Here is a 16,416-nt window from a genome sequence, read left to right as displayed (position 1 = left end):
TGGGACTTATCTGCTGCAAACAAAATTTCCTTGGCGTGTCAGCTCCACCCAGTGTAGTCTCTACCTCTAACTCACCAAGGAGCAAACTCGCATTAGTTTGGTTGCAGAAACAAACTAAAATGGGAGTCTCTCATGTCAGGGACAAAATGGAGCTGGTGAATGCAAGTGCGAGAAAGGAAACTTATAACCTGACCTTGAAGGAGTGTACATCTCTTCTCAGAAATCAACAGAAGACACCAGCCAGTTTCCAGGTCTGTTCATGGCCATCTCTGGACTTCCTTTCCTTGACTCCGCTACCCTGATTCAAGTAAAAAAGATGACTAGGCAACCAATGAACTAAAAAAAGCCAAATGACTTTTACATGTATCCCATAAATATCTCTTAGCCTGTGAACAACTCAGAATTCATTGTTTCTGTAGCCTTGAGTTTCCTGGTTTGCAGGTCAAAAGGCTGGCAGTAAACTCATCCTTCCACTTCTGTTTTACTCAGTATGTAGAAATTGCCTTGACAATTGACATGCCCAAGCCCTGTTCAAATTTTTCACGTCCAAAATCTCTCATAGCTGCTCTGTTTAAGTCAATGTCCAAACAGAATCCATTCATTCTAATTATCTGCTCAGGCACATTTATTCTTGAATACTATCCTACTGTTCCTTTTTTCAGACCTTTGGCCTGCTGAGGAATTGTGTCAGTTGTCACGATGTCCCACATCTGGGATCTCTCCAATTATTTTTTGTGTCATTAAACAATTTGTTTCTCTATCTTATGTATTTTCTGTAAAGTTTATTATTTTAAGTTTATTATTATTATTATTTAGTAATCGCTACACCCAGCTTGGGGCTCGAACTCATGACCCTGAGATCAAGAGTTGCATGCTCTTCTGACTGAGCCAGACAGGCACCTCTATTTCTTAAAGTTTTATTTTATTTTTTTCAAGATATTATTTGAAAGACAGTGAGAGAAAGATAGAGAAAGAGAGAGAGAACGAGCATGAGGAGGAGTGGAGGGAGACGCTGACCCGCTGCTGAACAGGGAACCTGACACAGGGCTCGATCCCAGGACCCTGGGATCATGACCTGAGCCAAATGCAGACGCTTAGCCAACGGAGCCACCCAGGCGCCCCTTAAAGTTTTTAATTCCATTAGTTAACACACACTATTATATCAGTTTCAGGTGTACAACATAGTGATTCAATTCCTACAAATCTACAGTCCTGATTAAAGTACATCTCTTTTGCCAAAAAACCATGGATGATACTAGAAATATCTGAAAAAGATTAACTGAAACCAGTTCCAAATCCTGGGCAATGTTCCTCTGAATAGGAAAATAAGTAACAGCAAATATGTGAAAAATAATGGTTTTAAAGAAAAGAAACTTTTTAAGGATTAACCATTTTAAGATCAAAGGATTCCTCCCCAAAGTAAAAATGTTTGGTAATATCTGTTTTGCAGTTTCTTAAACAGGATCAGTCTGATTATAGGAAAGACAAAAGGACTGCCAAATTAGAAAATATAACAGAGGCTTCCATTTTGAGTAATGGTAAAATAGGTAATTCCTGTTAGTTTACACACACACACACACACACACACACACACACACACAGAGTCTGTTGGTAAGCATCAGTAAATTGACAATGTGTACAGAATGAATAAGCCTGTAATTCAGGAGAACAGGGAAGCCTAGAGAGAAAGCTGGTTACTGGGAGCTACTTTTCCCCTCAGGGGCCAGTTCTGAAAACAGTAAGGCTGAGAAGCAAGATTCTTATCTTTGACATGGTCATGGGTGTAGGGTTATAAAAGTTTGAGTCCAGGACCTGCCAAAAGTAGGTAACTGATAAAACTCCTATATTTTAGGGTTTTTAAAAGATTTTATTTATTTGACAGAGAGAGAGAGAGATCACAAGTAGGCAGAGAGGCAGGCGGGCGGGGGGGGGGGGCGGGGAAGCAGGCTCCCTGCTGAGCAGAGAGCCTGATTCAGGGCTCGATCCCAGGACCCTGAGATCATGACCTGGGCTGAAGGCAGAGGCTTCACCCACTGAGCCACCCAGACGCCCCTAAAACTCCTATATTTTGTACTGGATACCAGGAACCATTGCACCTAGGGGAAAGAGTAAAGAGCCTATAGATCTGCCCTGGCAGGGATCTGAAGCCCAAATCCAAATTAGCTATATCCTTTTTTTTTTTTTTTTAAGATTTTTATTTATTTATCAGAGAGAGAGGGGGAGAGAGCGAGCACAGGCAGACAGAATGGCAGGCAGAGGCAGAGGGAGAAGCAGGCTCCCTGCTGAGCAAGGAGTCCGATGTGGGACTCTATCCCAGGACGCTGGGATCATGACCTGAGCCGAAGGCAGCTGCTTAACCAACTGAGCCACCCAGGCGTCCCGAAATTAGCTATATCCTTGAAGCTATAGAAAAAGAATCCTGAATTTGCTAATGCCCTCAGCTATGTGAGAGTCAAGTGGATATCCTCTTTGGACTAAAGATATCATCCTAAGCCTGAAATCATTTTGACAAATTTTAAAATACAATGTTAATATCAGACAAAATACATATATTTATTTATTCATTTATTTAAAGATTTTATTTATTTGTCTGGGAGAGAGAGAAAGGGAAAGAGAGAGAGAGAGAGAGAGGGAGCGAGCATGAGCAGCAGGAAGGGTTAGAGGGAGAGGGAGAAGCATGCTCCCTGCTGAGCAAGGAGCCAGACATCGGGCTCGACCCTAGGACTCTGGGATCATGACCTGAGCTGAAGGCAGAGGCTTAACCCACTGAGCCACCCAGGCGCCCCAGACAAAATATATTTTAAGGCAAAAAAGCATTGAAAGACCACACAAAAGTTGCATGTGTATGTTCATAGCCTATTATTAATAATAACCAAAAAGGTGGAGGGGCCCCTGAGTGGCTCAGTGGGTAAAGCCTCTGCCTTCGGCTCAGGTCATGATCTCAGCGACCTGAGGTGGAGCCCCGCATCTGGCTCTCTGCTCAGCAGGGCTCTGCTTCCCCCCCTCTCTCTGCCTGCCTCTCTGCCTACTTGTGATCTCTCTCTCTGTGTGTCAAATAAATAAATAAAATCTTTTTTTTAAAAAAAAAAGGTGGGGGGCGCCTGGAGCCTCACATCAGGCTCTCTGCTCAGTGGGGAGCCTGCTTCCTCCTCTCTCTCTCTCTCTCTCTGCCTGCCTCTCTGCCTACTTGTGATCTGTCTGTCAAATAAATAAAAATCTAAAAAAAAAAAGGTGGAAACTAGTATCTATCAATGGATGAATAAGTAAGTAAAATGTGGTTTATCCACACGATGGAATATAATTTGGCCATAAAAAAGGAATGAAGTACTGATACATGGATGTACTTTGAAAACATGCCAAATAAAAGAAACCAGCCCAAAATGCTACATAGTATATGATTCCACATATATGAAATGTCTAGAATAGGAAAACCCATAGAGACAGAAGGTAGAGCAGTAGCTTCCAGGGGCTGGGAGGAAGGCAGAACGCGGAGTGACTGTGCATAGGGATTGAGTTTCATTCTGGAGTGATGGAGATGTTCTGGAGTGAGAATAATAGTTGCACATTCTATTAACATACTGAAAACCATTGAATTGAATTGTATACTTTAGAAGTGTGAATTTTATAATATGTGAGTTATATCAATACAACCACTTTAAAAGCATTGCTAGAGAGACTCTTCATAGTGATAAAATGTTAAATTCACCAACACCATAGGACACTTCTAAATTGTATGCACCTGTGTAATAAATAGTTTGGCTGAAATTTGTCTCCAGGTCCTGGAAGATAGGCCTTAAATCCTTAGAATCTTCTGAGTGATAGGAATCTTTCTTATTCATGGTGTGGGGGGTGTCCTCAGACTATACCTGCTCGTTTATGCTGGAAAGATGAGTTATGGGGAACCCCTAGATAGTCTGTGATGATGGATGGAATGGGGGCTGATCACACCAGAAAAACTAACCATGTGGTTCGAGGGTTGGGATTTGAGCTGGGTAATATTAATCTGTAGGGGGAAAGGAGCCTAGAGATCGAGGCACAAGACCAATGATTCAATCAATCATGTCTACGGACACTGAGGCTTGGGTAAGCTTCCTTAGTTGGCAATATTCTGAGTATTGTCACACGTCTGTTTGCTGAGATGGCAACATGTCCCTCCCAGACCTCAGCTTATTTGTCTCCCCTTTTGGCTGGTTCTGTTTACATACTTTTGCTAAAACAAAACTGTAATTCGTATAGTGTTTTCCTGAGTTCTGTAAGTGGTTACAGTGAATTATCAAACCTGAAGTGTTGGTGGTCAGCTGGTCAGAAGTAAGGGTGGCAATGGAGTCCATGAACTTGCAGCTCTGGTGAGGACTTGAAGACTTATGAGGACTGTGCCCCTAAAATATGCAGTCTGACTTACCTCTGGGTAGTTGGGATGAGAGGTCATTGTACCACTGTACCATGTAATAACACAGGGGAATACTTTGATGATCTCAGGGTAGGAAAAGTTAACAAGTACATAAAGTTCCCCAATAATAAAAGAAAAGATTGCTATATTATACCCTATTCAAATTAAGAATGCATCTGTTCATCACAAAACATTATGAGACCTCATTTTAACAGTGAACAAAAATACTTTAAAAATCCCATTTCTCAGACATTTGGGAAAGCAGGAACACTGACTGGATATTTGATGATGTCAAGGAATGTTTTATGCGTTGGGGCAGAGAGAAGGAGAAGAAGGGGGAAAAGAAATAGAGAAGAAGAGAATGTATTGTGGTTATGTTTTAAGAATAAAATTCTTATCTCTTAGAGATACATGCAGATGAAATGTGTGGAAATTGCCTCAAAATAATACAGGCTGGGAAAAGCAGGTGGAGATAGAGATAAAATAAGATTAGCCATGAATAGTTATTTGTTAAAACTCAGTAATAAGTATATAATGGTTCATTATATTATATGCATTTACATTTTTTCTTAAAAAAAAGGTTATAAGAGAGTAAAATGACAAAATGTTAATTTCACCAAGACCATAGACAAGTAAATCCAATACCATAGACATAGTAAATCACGGGATGGGAGAAGATAAGTGCAGTACATATATCTGACAGAGGGCTTATATTAAAAATATAAAAATAGCTCTTACAAGTCAAGAGGCACAAGCCAATAGAAAAACAATCAAGACACCTTAAAGGCAGAATACAGGAATAGGAGTCCTGAATGGGTCCCTCTTCTCCCCTACTTCTAATTCCCAGTTACCTGTATCTTTTGAGGCAGCCCACAGCTGCTGGGACCTGTAGGTGAATAACACTGCCAGCTTCCCTATAGCGCAGGTGAGGGAGCCAGAACTTTCTTCCTCTTCGTTGGAAAAAGTCTCAGTGAGTGTCTCAAGAGTGAGGAAGTGAGGATGTCAGTGTCTAGTCTGATGTCAAGGTCTGAGAAGTTTTACTGTGCCCAAGAGGTGTATACATTCCAGTTCTGATTATGTAATAACTAAATTTAAATCAATTGTTTGAAAGGAAGCAAGGAAGAAATAAAGCAAATATCCAGAATGATGAAGTCTGGCAAGAATTATAAACTTGGGGCATTGAGGTAATTACTTTTTTCCATTTGTTCCTTCATTAAACAAATATTTTTAAAAGATTCATTTATTTGGGGGGGAGGGGCAGAGGGAGAAACCATGCCATGTCAGCCATGAATCACCTCCTCTTATTGAATCCCCCAACTCAGGGTGACATAAGCTCTGCCCTAGGCAAGTAGGCCAAGAAGACCTTCTCTCTCCATTTCCCAGTATAGGGCTATCATCTCCACCCAGGAGGACAGGCTAACATCATTTGTCTTTCCTTCCAGCTTGATGATGCGGAAGCTCTATTCCAGGCAAGTACGGTTGAGAAGTCTGGGACTCCTTTCCACACTCAGTCCCCACCTGGAGTGAAGGTTCTTCTCCAGATGTGGCAGACCAGAAAAATGGACCCTGATTGATCCTGCCCCAGCTTGCTCATGGGACAGAAGTTTTACCTCAGGAGAGGTTAGCTGATAAACCAAGGGCTCCTATCTCTGTATAATACCCTGCTTATAGAGAGGAGGGTCACTGTCCCAGCCCCCAGAACCAGAGAAGTGTGAAACATTCTGCCCAGGAGGAGAGGTAGACCATAAGAACAGAGAACTCTGCAGCTCTCCCTAAAGGGACTGGCTTTGTTTGAAAGAGTGTGGATGAGTTCAAGTCCAAGATCATTGTTCAAAAGAAGGGAGATTTTGGAGAAGAGGAATTAAGAGGAGGTTAGTACCTCCATGGGAGCTACAATAGAAACAGAATACCTCTTAGAGGCTTGACAGAGAGAACCAGAGTGAGAGAGAGAAATGGCTAAGAAAAGCCCTCGTCAGGTTGGGGCAAGCCTCAAAGGCCTACAAAAGGGCCCAAGGATTTACTGGTGAACTCCACCAAATATTTAAAGAAGAATTAACACCAGTTCTTCACAAACTCTCCCAGAACACAGAAGCCAGGGATACTCTCAATTCATTCTATAAGGCCTGTATTACTCTGACACAAAATCAACAAAAGTATCACAAGAAAACTAAAGATAATAGTCCTTGCAAATATAGATGTAAAAATCTTCAATGAAATACTGGCTAACTTAATCCAGCAGTACATAAAAGGTATTATACAGAATGACCAGTGGGATTTATCTCAGGAATGCAAGGTTGGTTTAAAACCTGAGTATCATTAATGCGATGTACCACACTGATAGAATAAGGGACAAAATCCACCTTATTAACTCCTTAAACACATGAAAAGCAGTTGACAATAAAACAATTTTAAGAAGAGTCTATAAACTAGGAATAGAAGAAACTTCTTCAATTTGATAAAAGACATCTGTGAAGAAAACACATTCAGCCAACACTGAATGTTTTCAGGAATAATGCAAGGATATCTGCTCTTGCTACTTCAGTTCTGTACTGGTGTTTCTAGCTAGGACCAGCAGGCAAGAAGAAGAAAAAAAAGCACACAGATAGAAAAGGAAGAATGCAACTATATTTGCATATGATAAACTTGTATATTGAAAATCCTAAGAAGTCAACTTAAAACTATTAGAACTAATGAGGAAGTTCAGCAAGACTGTAGAAGATCAACATAAAAAATTAATTTCTATACACTAGCAATGGACAATCCAAAACTGAAATTAAGAAAAGATTAATATTTACTTAATAATTTCAGATATCCCATTTCACCTAGATTTACTGCTTTGGCAAAGTGACATTCACTGCAAAATCTAAAAGACAGAAGAAACCCACATAAAATCCTCCCTATCAGAACATTTATGTGAGGTATCCTGCACATGTTATCTGATGCACGTAAACACGCACACACACATTTTTTTTATATTAATCTGTGAAGATTGAAACCTATTTTCTGTAAATTACATTATGTTTTGTCATGGTTTTAAAAGATTTTATTAAGTAATTTCCACACCCAATGTGGGGCTTGAACTCACAACCTCAAGATCGAGAATCACAAGCTCCACTGTGTAAGCCAGCCAGGTGCCCCATGTTTTGTCACGTTTATGCCATCATTTTAACAACTCCTTGTTGTTACAGGAATATACCAAGTCTTTTCGGGCTCTATTGATGAACACTTGTTATATCCATTTGTAAAAGCACAATGACATCATTGATACTTATCTTTTCTGTTTTAAATTTCCTATTCTAAGGTTTGTAGATCTAAGAGAGACACATTAAACAGTTTAAAATATACTGGCCAATTCCTTTTCAACGTCTGTGTATGTTTTTACTGGCACCCACAGAGAGAAGTGTGTAAAGATGCCAACCTTGGGGCGCCTGGGTGGCTCAGTGGGTTAAAGCCTCTGCCTTCAGCTCAGGTCATGATCCCGGGGCTCTGGGTTTGAGCCCCACATCGGGTCCTCTGCTCATCAGGGAGTCTGCTTCCTCCTCTCTCTCTCTCTCTGCCTTCTTTTCTGCCTGCTTGTGATCTCTGTCTGTCAAATAAATAAATATCTTTAAAAAACTTTTTTAAAAAAGATGCCAACCTTGCCCCAATAATGAATACATTTGAAAATTAAATGACCAGAAGTGCCTGGGTGCCTCAGCAGGTTAAGGGTCCAACTCTTGATCTCAGATCAGGTCTTGATCTCAGGGTCATGAATTCAAACCCCATGTTGGGATCCATGCTGGGCATGGAGCCTACTTTTAAAAGAAAAATTAAATGACCAAATGTTAATAATTTAAAAAAACCTTTCCTTTTGGGGATTGGGAAGAATACTTGATAGGGAACTTGAGAAAACTACTGTCCTTGAAGTTCAACATAATCCTACCTGAAATGTTGCTGGAAGAAATGCTCCCATACTCTGAATACAATCATAACTAAAGCCTTGGGACACCTGGGTGGCTCAGTCATTAATCATCTGCCTTTAGCTCAGGTCATGATCCCAGGGTCCTGGGATGGAGCCCTGCATCAGGCTCCCTGCTTGGCAGGAAGCCTGCTTCTCCCTCCCCCACTTCCCCTGCTTGTGTTCCCTCTCTTGTTCCCTGTCAAACAAATAAATAAATGAAATAGTTTTTTAAAATAATATAAAAGCCTCAATGAAACTATGCAGAATAAAAAAGCAATTACCAAGTGCTGAACTTTACTTGCTTGAGTTTACTATGACAATTTTGTCATTAGTAACTACTTTTAACACTTTCTAAGTGCTACATTAAAATTCTATTTGAACACTGTAGTGGGGACAAAAGATTCAAGTGTTATGTAGTATCCTATTACTGATAGGCTAAAAAAATAATTTTCAGTTAGGCTGTACTGTCATAAAAATCACAAAGAATAGTTAAACTCATATTGTATGTAAGCAGTGGAACACCAGACAGAGTCCCAAATGATAAGAACCCAACTTGAGAACACTTTTATAAATTAGCCAAAGACAGCCTCTGTGTATTGGCTCTGTGTTGTTTACTTCTGCATAGCAGACTGGGACTGTTAGCTTAGAAGCCTGCTAGTGCCACCCTCAAATCCAATTAAACGCATTAATTTGTTTTTGTTTTAATTAATTTTATTTTTTCAGTGTTCCAAGACTCACTGTTTATGCACCACACCCAGTGCTCCATGCAATATGTGCCCTTCTTAATACTCACCACCAGGTTCACCTAACCCCCAAGCCTCTCCCCTCCAAAACCCTTAGTTTGTTGCTCAGAGTCCACAGTCTCTCATGTTTCATCTCCCCCTCCGATTTCCCCAAATTCACTTTTCCTTTCCTTCTCCTAATGTCCTCCATGCTATTCCTTATGCTCCACAAGTAAGTGAAACCATATGATAATTGACTTTCTCTGCTTGACTTATTTTACTCAGCACAATCTCCTCCAGTTCCGTCCATGTTGATGCAAAAGTTGGGTAGTCATCCTTTCTGATGGATACATAATATTCCATTGTATATATGAACCATGTCTTTTTATCCATTCATCTGTTGAAGGGCATCTTGGCTCTTTCCAGAGTTTGGCGATTGCGGCCATTGCTGCTATGAACTCTGGAGTACAGATGGCCCTTCTTTTCACTACATCTGTATCTTTGGGGTAACAGTGTCTTTTGAAAAGCACAAGTTTTAAATTTTGATGAAGTACAGCTGATCAATTTTCTTATATGGATCATACCAAGAACTCCGTGACTAACTCAAGGTGATAAAGAAAGCTATCCCACATTTTCCACTTTTTACTGTTTAGGATTTACATTTAGGTCTAAGACCCATTTTGAGTTATTTTTTCATATGGTATGATGTATAGGTTGAGAGTCATTCTTTTGCACATGGATGCTTACTTATTCCTGAATACTTTGCTGAAAGATTATTTCTCCCATTAAATTGCTTTGGCACAGTTGTCAAAAGTCAACTGAGCATATATATTTGGGTCTATTTCTGGACGCTATTATGTTCTACTGTTTTATGTGTCTATCCTTTCACCAATATCACACTATCTTGATATTAAGTCTTGAGATCAGATAGTGTGAATCTTCCAATATTGTTTTGCTTTTTTATTTTTTAGTTCATTTTTATTTCTTTGCTTCTTGCAGATTTTAGAAATAGCTTGTCAATTTCTGCAAAAACTCCTGCTGGAATAGTGAGTGGGACTTGTTGCACTTATAGATCAATTTAGGATAAATTGCTTAACAAAATTGAGTCTTCCATTCTATGAGAAACTCATATCTATTTGTTTGAATGATCTTTTAATTTTTTCATCAGTACTTTGTAATATGCAGCATAGGGAGCACACACACTCATGCCCCCTGCTCACCACCCCCCAATTATATATTTGGTGCTATTGTAAATGGTACTGCTTTTTTCTTTCCTGATTTCAATTTCCAATACTTCAGAACAAGTATAGTGATTTCTGTATATTAGTTTTTTATCCAGTGACTTTGCTGAACTAATTTGTTAGTTCTTTCGTTAATTCCTTGAACTTTTCTGCATAATCTTGGCTTCTGTAATTAGAGTTTTATTTCTTCCTTTCCTATCTTTTTGTTCTCACCTTAGTGTGTTGGCTACTACCTCCCATATGATGTTGACATGGGGTGGTGAGAGTATAAGTCCTTGCCTTGTTTGCAAACTTCAGGTGAAAGGATCCAATCTTTTTTTTTTTTTTTCCATCTAGTGGTTTGTATTTTATTTATATTAACTAACCAGAATTAAAATGAAAACTTTAAAAAAGAATTCAATCTTTCACCATTAAAAATGATGTTATCAATATTTTTGCCAATGGCCTTTATCAGCTTGAGGAAGTTTCCCTTTAATTCCTAGGTTTTGGGTTTTTTTTTTTTAAGTCATGAATTAATGTTCAATTTTGTCAAAACCTTCTTCTCCTTCTAACTGAATTAGACAGTTTGACTTCTGTATATTGAAACAATCTGCAATTTCAGAATCTACACTACTTGTGATGAATTATCCTTTGTAGAAACCGCTAAATGATATTTTGTTGGGAATTTCCACATCTATTGTATTGAAGAATATTGGTAGTTTTCTGCTTTTATGTCACTGTTGGATTTTGTTATCAAGGTAATGCTGCTTCATAAAATGACAGGTATCGTGTCTATAATTTTTTTAAGATTTTGATTAGAATTAAAATCATTTTTTTTTCTGATGTATTTGGCTAGAATTTGCCAGTAAAGCCATTTGCCCCTAGGTTTTCTTCGCTAGATGGGTTTTTTCTTTTTTAAAGTTTTAAACAAAAAAGCTAGTAGAACTAATAAATTACTTTAGCAAGTTATTAGTTTTAGAGGTAGAATTTAGTGATTCATCAGTTGCATACAACACCTAGCTAAAATGCTAGATGGCTTTTATCTATACATTCAACTTATTTAGGAGATATAGGACTATCCAGGCTCACTTCTTGTGTATGCTTTGATAATATGTGTCTTTCAAGGAATTCATACATTTTGTTGAAATTGTTAATTTTATCAGCAAAATATTGTTCCCAATATTTTCAGGGACCTTGACATCTGGAAGCCATGCACTGGGTTGACATTCTAGAACTGCTGCTCCTGGTGGTTGGTAACAGGTATCACTTGCTTGATACAATTTAATTCCATTTGGAATAGAGAACATACTTTGCATGATTTTACTTTTAAGTTTGGTCTGGTTTGCTTTATGGTCCAGAATACGATTTATATTGGCAAATGTTCCAAATCACTTGAAAGTAATGTGTATTCAACCACTATTGGATGACATGTTCTCTAAATGGCAAATAAGTCAAGCTGATTGGTAACGTTGTTCAAGTCTTCGATATCCTTACAGATTTTTTGTCTTCTTGCTTTGTCAATTACTAAGGGAACTATTTAGTTTTCCAAATATACTTGTGGGTTTCTATCAGTTCTTGCTTCATGAATCTTGAAACACTTGTTAGGTACATACACATTTAGAATTGTATGTTACTTGCTAATATTCCTTGTATTAACTCTTTGTTGGTATGAATATAGACAGTCCAGTTTTCTTTTGATTTGTTTTAGCATGGCATACCTTTTTTCATCCTTAGTCTTTTAGCCTACTTACCTCTTTATATTAAAAACTTTCTCTTACAAAAAATATAAAGTATATCTTAGGTTTTGCTTTTTTATCCAATCTGATGATCTGTTTTAAGTGGTGTGTTTGGAACATTTACATTTAATGTAATTATTGATATCACATGATTTAAACATCATGCTAATGTTTACTATTTCCACCATGTGTTATTTGTTCAATTTTCCTGCTTTTGGATAGAGTTTTTTTTTTAATAATTCCATTTTTTCTCTACTTCTGGCTTATTATATACCAGTTTAAGATTTTTAATGGTTGCTCTGGGGCTTATAATATGCACCTATAATTTTTCACAGTCTACCTTCTAATATTATGTGGATTCATGTAGTGTAGAACAGCAAGCTTCCAATTACTCTCTGCTCTGCCTTATGGTATTGTCACATTTTTCTTCTTGTATATGCTATAAACTCACAAAACAGCTCACACTTTTGCTTTAATGAATGTTTTCAAGTGGTTAAAAATAAGAAAAACTATTTTATATTTGCCTTGATTTTAAGCATTTTCAAAGTTCGTTTATTCATTCTGTCTCAATTTCTTTTTTTTTTTTAATTAATTTATTTATTTATTTGACAGAGAGAAATCACAAGTAGTTGGAGAGGCAGGCAGAGAGAGAGAGGAGGAAGCAGGCTCCCCGCTGAGCAGAGAGCCCCATGTGGGACTCGATCCCAGGACCCTGAGATCACGACCTGAGCCGAAGGCAGCGGCTTAACCCACTGAGCCACCCAGGCGCCCCATTCTGTCTCAATTTCTATCTCTTTCTCTTTCCATTTCCTTCTCTTTCACTTTTCTTTTCTTCTCTCTTTTGATCCAAACTTACTTCTGGTATAATATTCTGTAGAAATTCCTTTAATATTTTTTTTTTTAAAAGATTTTTATTTATTTATTTGACAGAGATCACAAGTAGGCAGAGAGGCAGGCAGAGAGAGAGAGGAGGAAGCAGGCTCCCTGCCGAGCAGAGAGCCCGATGCGGGACTTGATCCCAGGACCCTGAGATCATGACCTGAGCTGAAGGCAGCAGCTTAACCCACTGAGCCACCCAGGTGCCCCAAAATTCCTTTAATATTTCTTAAAGTACTGATCTGCTGGTAGTGAATTCTATTGGCTTTTATTTATCTGAAAATATTTATTTTTGCATACTTCTTTGAGAAACATTTTCATCGGGCTAGGAATTTTTGATTAGCACTATTTTGTTTCAGAATGTTAAAGATACCACTCCACTGACTCTGGCTTGAATGGTTTTTAATGAGAAGTCAGCTTTTTTTCTCATCTCTGTTCTTTGTATGTAATGTGTCCTTTTTCTCTGCCATCAATATTTCCTTTGCCTTGTTTATTTTTAGCTATTTAGCAATAATAGATCAAGTTTCCTTTCTTGTTTTTTGTTTTTAAATCCTGCTTGGGTACTCAGAGGTTCTTGGACTTGGCAGAGGTCTTGTTTTATTTTGGGGGGAAATTCTCTGCTATTATCTATGCAAATATTTTTTTTCTCTCATCTCTTCCTAGATTTCCATCACATTTATGGGACCATAAAGAAGTTTTCCCATGGTTCTTTGATACTTTATTCTTTGTTCTTCACACTTTTTGTTTTAGTTTGGATGATTTCAATTGATCTATACTCAAGTTCTGACACTTTTCTCAGCTTTGTTTTGAGCCTACTCATGAGTCCTTCAAAAGCATCCTTTGTGATACATTTTCTTTTCCAGCATTTCCTATTTGATTCTTCATTAATTTCTACTGAAATCCCCCCATCTGTTCATGTACATTGTCTGTCCTTCTCACAGAAGCACTCAACACATAAAATTCTGATATTTCCAAAATATGCTCATTTCAATGTGTGGTTTATTAATTAGTCTATTGCTGCTTGGCAGAGGATTATTTGTTCTTTTCATTTTGTAATTTTTTTTGATTGCATGCCAAATAGCATGTATGGAACAGTGGAGACTCAAGTAAGTACTATATATATATATATATATATATATATATATATATATATATATATTTAAAGGTTTTATTTATTTATTTGACAGTAGATGGAGAGGCAGGCAGAGAGAGAGAGAGAGAGAGAGAGAGGGAAGCAGGCTCCTTGCTGAGCAGAGAGCCTGATGCGGGACTCGATCCCAGGACCCCGAGATCATGACCTGAGCCAAAGGCAGCGGCTTAACCAACTGAGCCACCCAGGCGCCCCAAGTAAGTACTATATTTGTCTTCAACTGGGCACTGCTATTCTGCTAGGATGTTAGGATGAACCAATCTGGTAAGGAACAAAGTTGGAATTAGATTCTGCTGTTGCAATAGTTATCTTCAGTACACCACTTCACATTTTTTCTGTTACCTGGTATTTAGGGCAGGGGCTGGAGTGCTGGAGGATTTTTCTCAATGTTCCTTCTTCACCCTCAGCTTTTGGCCATCCCTGTGTACCTGTGCCTATCTTTGCCACAGGATTCTCTGTCTATGTTCTTGCCATTTTCCCAATGTTGCCTGCTATTGCTTAACGCTAAGAGCAAGTCATCCTGTTTATGCGAAAGAGAGATATTCTTTATTGTCCTGGCTTAGTCTCAGTTTTGAGTGGAGATTGGAGAGGACAGATTTTATGTATTTGGGGGAGCCAGGACTACATAACCCCCAAAACGAGACAGAAGTGCTCTTCCCTCAGCTGTGAGCAAAAAAGGTAATACTGCCATCTTCTGACCAATCTAAAGACAAGAATTCACACCAAAGGACAGGAGTGAGAGAATTAAAGAAAAGCAAAAACGAAGCTTCCTTGGCTGACCCAGACCCAAGTCTTACCCTGCCAGTATCTTTTCATTTATATGAGCTGAGAAATATGTTTGGTTTAGGCAACTCTATGTTACATTTTTTAAAAAAATATTTTATTTATTTCTTTGACAAAGAGACAGAGCAAGAGAGAGAACACAAGCAGGAAGATTGGGAGAGGGAGAAGCAGGCTTCCTGCAGAGCAGGGAGCCCAGTGTAGGGGCTCAATCCCAGGAACCTGGGATCGTGACCTGAGCCAAAGGCAGATGCTTTATGACTGAGCCACCCAGGTGTTCCTGTGTTACATTTTTCACTACTTAAAACTAAAATCACCCTAAATGATAAAATCACCATGAGCTCTCATGATCTCCCTTTGTAAGTGATGACAGCAAAGAAATGCATTAGAAACCCTGATTTCTGATGATATAGTGCAACTTGAACTAGCCCCTTGGAAGCCAGGTTAAGTGAGTACTTTGGTCACCTTGTTCATCCAATGAGGGAAATGTGATTGAAAGATTATAATGCAGGGGCACCTGGGTGGCTTAGTGGGTTAAACTTCTGCCTTCAGCTCTCATGATCTCAGGGTCCTGGAATCGAGCCCTGCATCAGGCTCTCTGCTCAGCAGGGAGCCTGCTTCCCCCTCTCCCTCTGCCTGCCTCCCTGCCTGCTTGTGATCTCTCTCTGTCAAATAAATAAATAAAATCTTTAAAAAAAAAAGAAAAAGAAAAATTATAAGGCACCAATTTATAACACTACTGAATTGTACTAGGGCATTCTAGGCTAAATTGAGACCTAAAGAAATTTCACAGAAAGAGAAAGGTGCTGACACCCAATTTATCCATTTCTCCCCAAACCCAGGGAATTTTGAAAATTAACTTCAGGGATTTTTATTCTTTAGTTTTGACCATAATGCCACCTACTGAAATAGAGTAATCACATTTGCGTTCTTAACCATTGGGAATAATATCTCAGCAGTTCATTAATTCAGTAAAGTTGGTAAATGTGAGTTGAAAAAAGCTATAAATGCAGTACAAAAAAGAAAAGACAAAGCCAAAATTTTGCTTGTCAGAGAAAACCATTGTATATATGATGATGAGTAATCTTTCATACAACATCTATGAGGCATGTGTTTGAACACACATGTATACAGACTTAAATAACTGGATATTATGAAGGTACAATCACATTTTCACTGCACAATATGCATGATTCTTTGTCATTTTTGATTGATGCCTTACTTTCTGTCACTCCATTTGATAGGAATTTAGAGAAATTTATTCAAACCCTTACTTATTTCCAGTTTAAAAAATTACCCACATTCTACAGTTTTTTCTATTAAAATTGCTTTATCATAAATTATTATTCTATGTTTCCAGGTGGGTATGCACATTTTACATATATATACATAGTATTTCCATAGATATATATGTATGTATGTAAAATGTGCATACCCACCTGGAAATACTATATATCCTATATATGGAGTACATACACTATATATATACGTGTACATATATAGTATGACTCTGCTCTAACAAACTTGTGTTGTTTTCAAACCCACCAACAGAATGCATTGTTTTTGGAAGATAGAGACTAGCAAGTAAAAGGCAATCTTATC

The sequence above is a fragment of the Mustela nivalis genome (genome assembly GCF_964662115.1).
Source record: "Mustela nivalis genome assembly, chromosome: 18".
Lineage (NCBI taxonomy): Eukaryota > Metazoa > Chordata > Mammalia > Carnivora > Mustelidae > Mustela > Mustela nivalis.
Note: the sequence above shows the minus strand (reverse complement) of the source record.